Source organism: Bufo gargarizans, chromosome 4 (assembly GCF_014858855.1).
Source record: "Bufo gargarizans isolate SCDJY-AF-19 chromosome 4, ASM1485885v1, whole genome shotgun sequence".
Lineage (NCBI taxonomy): Eukaryota > Metazoa > Chordata > Amphibia > Anura > Bufonidae > Bufo > Bufo gargarizans.
This window is the reverse complement of record NC_058083.1, coordinates 514,035,578-514,045,308: the sequence shown is the minus strand read 5'-3', so window position 1 is coordinate 514,045,308 and position 9,731 is coordinate 514,035,578.

Genomic DNA, 9,731 nt, shown 5'->3' with positions numbered 1-9,731 from the left:
AACCAGCTCAGGCCCCCCACAGGGGATTTGTGCTTTCAGATGAGTTATCTTCTAGGCTGGCTGCAGGGAGTGTGAAATGTAAACATTTGATCTTCTGTGAAGCCAGTTTCCCCTGCCAGATGACACCAAATGGGCAGGCATTAAATCATATCGCCACATATTCCTCACACCCTCCACAAAATGCACCTTACACAGCTCCATAGACTATAACTATAAAAAAGATATACAGGTCACAATATTGCTACACAAAGTAAAATGTTTTTTTCCAAATTTTGTATCTATTTATTTATTATTAAAACAGAAGTTAAATAAATGTGCTGTAATTGTGCTGACCCTCAGAATGAAGTTGCTATGTTTTACCGTGTAGGGAACTCCATATAAACAAAATCCTTAAAACTGTGGCATATTTTTTCCTAAATTCCACCCGATTTGCAATTTTCCAGCTTCCCATTATATTGCATGCAATGGTAAATGGTATAATTTCATGATTTTACTATTTTATGACGTAAAGTCATGATTTTATAAAGGACACTGAGGCGAGTATTGCTGTCTCTCTCTTTACTGTGTTTCCATAGCAGCAAAGAAAAAACACTTTAAACATGCAGTAACTATGGCAACAAGCCCCACCCTGTCACTCCCAGTGTCCATATAACCCCTGGTCACACTGGAGCAGTCCTCTTTCTTTGATGGTCCACCCACTGCAAACTGATGGAAGCCCACACATGACGAACAGACTTCAGGTCTCCCGAACTAGAAACTGACAACTGGAACGGAGGCTCGGATCCGACATGCCCACAAAACTGTGCACATTCCAGACATCCCGCCAGGAACCTTGAGCAACGAAACCGCGAACATTCCGGACATCTTGGTTTGAACATCAACCTAGGAAAAACCAAGCAAATACATATGGTAGTATACAATTCAGCCACCGGAAGACACATATCAACCGATTCATATAAATGAACTAAATCAAAACATCTAAATGACAGATAAAACAAATGATATTCCAGGGAGGGGAAAAAACGGGAGGGCAATACTCGCCTCCGTGTCCTTTATAAAATCATGACTTTACGTCATGAAATAGTAAAATCATGAAATTTTATCCCAGGACACGGAGGCTCATATTGCAAGTTTAAAGCTGGGCCACCACAGACGAGAAAGCATGAGATGGTGGCCTAAAGTAGAATTCACGAAAGGTAGAAGCCCTAGACCAATCTGCTAACCTCATAACATCCTCTAAACGGGCACCAGAAACCGTCATAGAGGTGGCAGAGGCACTGCGAACCGAATGAGCCGTAAATATGGAGGTATCAATACCCGCCAGAGATAGAACCCATTTGACCCAACGCGAAAGGGTAACACTGGTCACCGGGTGAAAAGGTCTACGGAAGGATATAAAGAGATGAGGAAACTCAGGAACACGCAACCGACAGGTACGACGTTCGTATTCCTGCAGACAAGTGCCAGGACAAAGCTGCGGAGACTCCGGAAAATACGGATAGGAAACCGAGCGAATGTTTGTCTTCGTACGCCGGGAGATGTTGAACGTCACGCCCACCGGCGAGAAAGAGCGGGCGTCATGGTCCAACGCCCGGACGTCAGAAACCCTCTTGCAGGAGATCAAGCACAAGAGGGTGACCAACTTAGCCGAGAGTTGCCTTAACGACAGGACGTCATTAGAGGGCCAATCCTGTAGGAAGGACAAAACGATGGAAACATCCCAAGTAGCGGAAAACCGCGGCCTCGGAGGACGAGAAAGGCGAGACCCGCGTAACAATCTACAGACCAGGGGATGCTGGCCCGCCGGACGACCGTCAAACCCCAAGTGCCTAGACGAGATGGCAGACCTATACAGATTAATAGTCCGATATGCCTTGCCCTCATCAAACAAGGCAGACAAGAAAGATAAGATAGCCGTTACAGGAGCTTCAGTGGGATCCAGATTCCCTGAGAGGCACCAACGAGCCCAGGAATCCCAAGCCGAGCGATAAGCTCGTCTGGTTCCGGGTGCCCAAGCGCTTGCCAGCAAGAAGCGAGCCGTCACCGAAACCTCTGAGACCTCCCAGGGACCCCCGACACTCTGCACGCGAGGAGGTGTAGAGTGCCATTGATGAGTAGAGGGTGAAACCGACCCGCCGGATCCTGGAGCAGGTGGGGAAAAACGGGGAGCAAAACTGGCTCGGCGATGAGAAGATCCAGAAGGTGGGGAAACCACGACTGGGACTTCCAAAGGGGCAAAACGAGAACCAGCTCCGCCGACTGGCGGCGGATCTGGAGAAGAACCCTCGGGATTAGGGCAAATGGAGGGAACGCGTACAGGACCGGAGTCGACCACTCCTGGAGGAAAGCGTCCACCGCTTCCGCCTCCGGATCCGGCCGCCAGCTGAAGAATCTGGGCAGCTGAGCGTTGAGGCGTGATGCAAAGAGGTCAATGGAGAATGGACCCCATATAGATGACACGGCATTGAAAACCCCGGAATCCAATTTCCAGTCGCTGGCATCCGAAAGATACCGCTAACTCCAATCTGCTCTCACATTGTGGAGACCCGGAAGATATTCCGCGACTACCATGATCCCCCTGGAGAAACATTGGTCCCAAAAATCCATGGCCAAATGAGTGAGCACTGACGAGCACGTTCCACCCATAAAGTTGATGTACCGGACCGCCGACACGTTGTCCATGCGGAGTCGGACACAAACCTTGACCGTGTTGTTGACAAAGCTGCGGATCGCCAGAGATCCCGCCAGCAGTTCCAAGGAATTGATGTGGAGCCGGGATTCGCTCCGGGACCAAGGACCTCCGGTGGAGACGCCGTTGCAATGAGCCCCACCCGTGGAGACTGGCGTCCGACTCGAAAAATGGCCCAAAAATGGCTCTGCCGTTCCACATTGAGAGGTTGTGGATCCACCAGCTCAACTCGTGCCTGGTCTCCGTATCCAGCACGATGGTATCGGCATAAGATGCACCCTCCCGAAGGTGAGCAATCTTGAGGCGCTGCAGCGCCCTGTAATGGAGGGGCGCCGGAAAGATTGCCTGGATGGAAGAAGCCAGCAGCCCGATTATCCGGGCCAGATGTCTCAGGGATAAATGAGGTAACGACAGAGCGTGCCTCAACTCCTTCCGAATACTCAGAACCTTCGACTGCGGTAGACTGAGGGATTGTGCTACCGAGTCGATCTGGAAGCCCAGAAACTCCATAGTGGTGGACGGTATCAGACAAGATTTTCCGATTGATGACGAACCCCAGTCCGGAGATGAGGGAGGTGGCCAACTGAAGGTGCGACAGAAGAGAGGCCGGACTGGACGCCATGAACAAAATGTCATCCAGGTATACTATCAGACGCACCCCCCGACTGCGCAACCAGGCTACCACAGGACGTAATAGCTTGGTGAAGCACCAGGGGGCGGAGGAGAGGCCAAAGGGAAGGCACGTAAAGCGCCACACCTGATCTCTCCAGGCAAAGCGTAACAAATCCCTCGACTCCGGTGCCACCGGCACCGTGAGGTAGGCGTCTTTCAAATCTACCTTCGCCATCCAATCTCCTGGAAGGAGCATGTCCCTCAAAAGATGAATCCCTTCCATCTTGAAATGGCGGTACCTGACGAAACTGTTCAGTGCCTTCAGATTGATGACGGGGCGCAGCTGACCCCCTTTTTTCTGCACCAGAAAGATGCTGCTCAAGACCCCCAAGGAGTCCCCGGGAGCCAATTCTATCGCCCCCTTGTCCCAAAGAGCCGAGAGCTCCGACTCTATGAGGGCGCGAGCGGACCCGGACGGCATGCGGGCACAAGGGGGAGCAAGACCCACGGGGTTCGACACTAATTCGATCACGAATCCCCTGATCGTAGAAAGAATCCACGGGTCGGAAGATACTTTTCTCCACGCATGGGAAAAGAACCGGAGTCTTCCCCCACCGGACAATTGGAAATAGGAGGAACACTGAATAGCTGACTCACCGTATGGTTTCCTGGAGCCAGGGTGTCCACGGAATCCTCTGCCGCGGTTATAGCCGCCCCGGGTAGGAAAAAAGGAAGGCTGATGTTGCTGGTCCTGCAACGAGGGTCTGTGGACAAAGGAGCCTCTGCCCGAACCACGGGCATAGGAGGAGGAGCGGCCGGGCAGACGGCCCCTGAAACTGCCGGCCCTGGCTGAAAAACGGTTTGGGAAAACCTTACGCATGGACGCTTGCGCCTTATCAAGGGCAGTAAAAGCCCCAACGTATTTCCCAAGCTCCTTAATAAAAGGCTCTCCAAAGAGGAGCCCCTGGGCATCCTTGCCCGCTTCAGAAATGGCCAAATTAGCCAGTTTCGGCTCAATTTTCATAAGAAGCGCTTTGCGCCGTTCTATAGCTAACGAGGTGTTAGCGTTGCCCGTAAGGCAAACCGCCCTCTGAGCCCATCCAGTTAATTCTTCAGGGTCGACCTGATTACCAGCCGCCCTGGCCGCCTCGGCCATATACAGAATTTTGGCCAGTGGCCCCATGATGTCCAAAACTTTATCCTGGCATGCCCGAAGGGCGGAATCCAGGCCTTTGCGGGGATTAAACCCTGTTTTAGTCAAGAACTGGACCATCTTCGGGTCCACCACCGGCGTCTCACAAACTTTATGCGGGATCAGGGGTCTAGGGCATTCAGCCCGCAGTTTTGTACGTGCCTCCTTTGTGAGAGGCTTACGGGCCATTGACTCAATGTATTGGGCCACATGCGTGGCAGGAAGCCACTCAGAAGACCGCGGGTGGTGTAAAGCATTGGGATCAAACATAGGATCCCCCAACGGATCCACAAGAGGATCCGCGGACCCAGACGGGGCATCCGGGAATGCCGCAGCAGGGGGTGGCGGCAAATCCACATCAATAGGGTCAACCGCGACCCCAGTCAAATCCTCCTCTGAGCCATGCAGGGAGTAGCGCTGTGCCTCCTCATCAGACTCTCTATCAGAGTCAGAAACATGTTCGGGCTGTGACCGCGCCGACTTCCAACCATGCGTACGTTCTGCCTGGCGTGGACAGGCTCTTTTACGCGACCTTAGCGCGTCGTCAGTGGATGGAACGATGCCATCATTCTCAGTTGTTCTGGAGGCATGAGGGGGCTGAACAGCTAGGGCTTGGGTCACAGATTGAGAAATTGCTGTGGACATGGACCCCATGGCAGACATGATAGCGCTTGAAATTGAGCGCTGAAAGGCCAAGCTCTGGGCATCCACTATAGGAGGTTCCCTGGTAGGGACACTAGCTCTCCTAGACGAGGGAGAAACGTGGCCCCTGGACTCCAGGTCCTGAGAGGGGCCGACATTAGGGGAGCGGGAATGGCGCGACATAACTAGGGTTAGTCACCCTGTAGGGACAGAAGGAGAAGGAAGCAAGATAGGCGGACAGAAACAGCCAGACCGTACAAGACCAGGACCGGCGCTGCAGGAGACTCCGATGAGGCAGAAGAAACCGCTCCGGAACAGCGCGCCGCACGAAATCCCGCGAGACCTCGGCCGCAGCTAGCACCCGAGATCTCGCGAGACTGAGGAGGAGGAAGAAGAAGAGAAGAAGCGCGCGAAATGGCGCCGCCTCCTCCCGAAGTGCGGACTAGCAGCGCAGGCCTGGAAGATGAGGGGTAAGAGGGTAATACCCCAGCAATAGAAAAAAGGCAGAACGGAGTGCCCGCTCCTCCCCAGCCGAAGCCGGAACGCCGCAAACGGCGGGGAGAGGAAAAGGAGCCGACAGAAAGAGTACATATATATATATATATATATATATATATAAACGACAAATAATCGAAAAAACTTACACCAGTAAGGGCAAAAAGCACAGGAATTAAACTGTAGGTCTCACAAGATATACAATAACTATATATAAAGCGATATGATGCCCTAAGGGATGCCCAGTGGGAACCCCTCAGGGCATAAAACAACTGCTACGGAGTGTATACTTAACTGGAGCAGCAAAGAAAGAGGACTGCTCCAGTGTGACCAGGGGTTATATGGACACTGGGAGTGACAGGGTGGGGCTTGTTGCCATAGTTACTGCATGTTTAAAGTGTTTTTTCTTTGCTGCTATGGAAACACAGTAAAGAGAGAGACAGCAATATGAGCCTCCGTGTCCTGGGATAAAATTAGAAAGTACAGCTTCTCCCACAAAAAAACAGCCCCTCATATATGTGAAAAAGTTATGATAAGGAAGTCAGAAAATGACAAATGAAAAGACATAGGACTTGGCCATTATCAGAGAATTCATACAGTGTAAAAGCAATTTTCCTGCTCATAATGTGGGAAATGTTTTACAGAGAAGCCAAATCTTGTTACACATCAGAATGTTGTAAATGCGTTACCATTAAAGGGAACCCGTCATCAACTTCATGCTGACCTCACTGGGTGACAGAAATTCTGATTTCAGCGGTGTGTCATTTATGAGCTAAAAGTAAGTGGTTGCTGAGAACCAGCATCATAAACATTGCAGCCCAGGCCTTGAAAAGAGTCAAATCTACTTGAGAAGAGTCCTGGTTATTCAAAATCTCCTGCTCTCCTGCCCACCTGCTGATGGTTGGCAGTTCTCTCCTAGAGAGAAAGGGAGAAAACTAGGTAGAAGACGGTCATCAGCAGGTGGAAAGGAGAACAGGAATTCATGAATAACCAGGACTCTTCTCAGGTGGCCATGACTCTTTTCCAGACCCAGACTGCAATGATTAACTTATAAATGACAGACCGCTGAAATCAACTCGCCTGTCTCTACTTTATAATGCCAGTATGGGCCTCATAAAGTTGATGACAGATTCCCTTTTAAGCAGATCTTGTTATACATCAGAAAGAGAAAATATTTTCATGTTCAGTACTGTATGTCAGCTCTAATTGTACAACAAAGAAATTACACAGAATAAAAATATTTTCATGTTCACAATGTGGGAAATGTTTTATTCACGCATTACTTCTTAAACATTAAAGGGAGCCTTTAATTACATACACTGGTAAACGTTGTACAATGATTGTAGGGCTAGCTCAGCTGAATGATATATTCAATAAGGGTGGTCATGGCTGTGCTGCGTTTTGGATGTGGCAAAATATTCCCTCTAAGGGGAAGGAAATGGTATTTGAGTCTTCCTTTTCTGGCCTATTAGCTAGAAGATTACTTTTTATTAAAGAAAAAGACCTGGGTGTTGCCCTTTATAGCCAAGTACAAATCGGCCAATCACATTGTGACACGTTTTATAACATGAACCTATAGGTCTCCAGAACATGGCATCTAGAAGAAATTAAGGATGCTCTGCGTGGGAAACCAAAGGAACTTATTTGTTTGAGGTAAGGGTCCCTCTGTCACCATATAGCTTATATACTAAATATTGCAAACCAGGTATTTTCTTGTTAATCCTGCGTTACATATGATTCAGAAAATAATGGGTTTAGTGTCTAAAGAGAATAGATAACCAACAAGTTTAAAATTACTACCTTACATCAATCCTATAGAAGGACATCTAGCCCCTTCTACATGTGTTTTTGTGTCGTATGTGGAATTGGACAGATGGTTTGCTTTGCTTGTTTTTTTCTTGTTCTATTTCTGTTCTTTGTTTCATTATGCTGAACTTTCTACATTGTTTGGGAGGTATGTAATGGTTCCACTAACTATATACTGGTGTATGAATCTTTTGAAACCACTACTGCAGCCTAGTATTGTAAGTTTAGTGTGTCCACACTAATGAACTTTACCTTTCCTCCCCTCTAGGCAGTCTGATTTATTGTCCCTTGTGACTTGAGGTGCTTCATTTTCAGTTTCTTAGATAAGTATTTTCTTGAGAAGATCAAAAATGTAAGGCCTCATTCACATTTCCATTTTTCATTGACGTGTGCTGTCTGCATTTTTCATGTCCAAGTCAATGTTTCTGTTCACACATCAGCATCTTTTTTACTGACTGTGGGTCAGTGAAAAAAAATCACGGAGACACGTGCAGAGGCCAGGTTTGTGGTGGCCCCAACGCTACGCTACCGTTGAAATGTCACCACGTGTGAAATAAGTCCAGAGAGCAGGATCTGCAGTTAACCAGTGTGCTTCTTTACTGGAGGAATTCAGGTACAAAACAATATAGGCAAGGCATAGGGCTGGCTTCTCCTCCCTGGCAGAAGAAGGGTTTGTTGCTAAGGAAAGGCCTGAGTTAGTTATCCCTCTCTCTCTTCTGAAGGCTGGTACCTTGGCCAAAGGCTGGCGTCCACGGTCTGTAGCTCAGTAGTCGGGCTGCTCCTTGGTCACAGGGCTCGTGACCCATGGTCTGTGGCTAAGCATCCCCATCTCAGCTTCTTCTTTTAGTCACTCATGCAGATTGGCAGAGTCTTCCCCTCCAAGTACTAGTCCCTAACTGCAGAACACTAGGGGCTCTGACTGCTCTCCTTATATACAGTATCTGGTTGAACTAGAACCTTCTAGTGGGAGGGTGAAGTGGAGAAACTCAGCACAAACAAATACAAAGTGACCACTCCTGTCTGTCACAGACTTACATTAGAGCTTCGATGATACTTAATGGCAATGACACACCAGTTTTTCCAGACAAAAACAAGCCTGCAGACACAACAACAAAACTAAACCAGACATTCAAAAGGTCCGTGTCTGGTTTTGGTGGTAAACAAGTCTGGCTTTTTCCTTCCAAAACATGCTCTTCTTTAAACCCTATGGCAGCTGTGGAAAATTACCAACTTTTCATTCAAAGTCCTAAAAGTCTCTCAGTATTCATTATCTCTTTCTACAGACCCTCACAAATATAGTGCAAATGAACTAAATATAAATTACAACATACTGTGTAACTGCATTTTATGTGTATTACACAGGGCATGTTAACCCTTTCAAGTGAAATAACTTTGCATAGAAGAAACGGGCAAATGTCCAGACTTGACAGTACCCCTGCTCCAGGGCACTACACAGGCACTACTTTGATCTGTGATGATGAACAAATACGCCCATTAAAGTTTATGGGTTTTTGAAAATCATGGACACATCACGGATGGCATCTGTGTTGTGTCCATTTTTCACTGAAGACTAACGAGAGATTCTTTTGAAATTAATTTTCAGTTGTGCAGCATCCGTGGATTACGGATGATGCACGGTGGGTAAAAACTGACACAAGGACCAAACACAGATTCTTCACGGACATCTTAATGGATGAAACACGGATGCTTTTTTTTTTTTTTAATACAGATGTTACACTTGGACAGAAATGTGAACAAGGCCTAAGAAGGAGTCTCATCTGTGTCCAGTTAACAGGAGTTCTGAAGAAAGAAAATGAACCTCTAAATGAAAGCATTTTAGCTGCAAAGATTATGATATGCCATAGCTGTGCCACATTGTTGCCCTCATGACCTTGTGGGTAAGCCATCTCTGCAATGTTGTCTGATTTGAGTTACGGACTAGTTACAGCCTCTCAATCCTGAACAGGCCTACCCCTGTCTAAATCGGAAAACTAAGCAGATCTGAGCTATGGAAAACCCATGAATACACTCAGCACGTGCTGTTCTTGAGAAGGTAAAATCATCTTACTGTTTAACTATGCCTCCTGTATTGGAAATTATCCAGAAAAATCCTATATAACCTCTACTTCCTTCCAATAAAGTAGAACAACTTGATACACAGAACTGAGTCTGTGTCTGTTCTTCTCTGAGTATTCATATCTTCTAATTCGGAATCCACTGCTCATCCGGCGTTGGGGTCTTTGCCCCGACAGAAACGAGGGGCACAACTAAGTCCTTCCTGCTGGGACCCCCGAC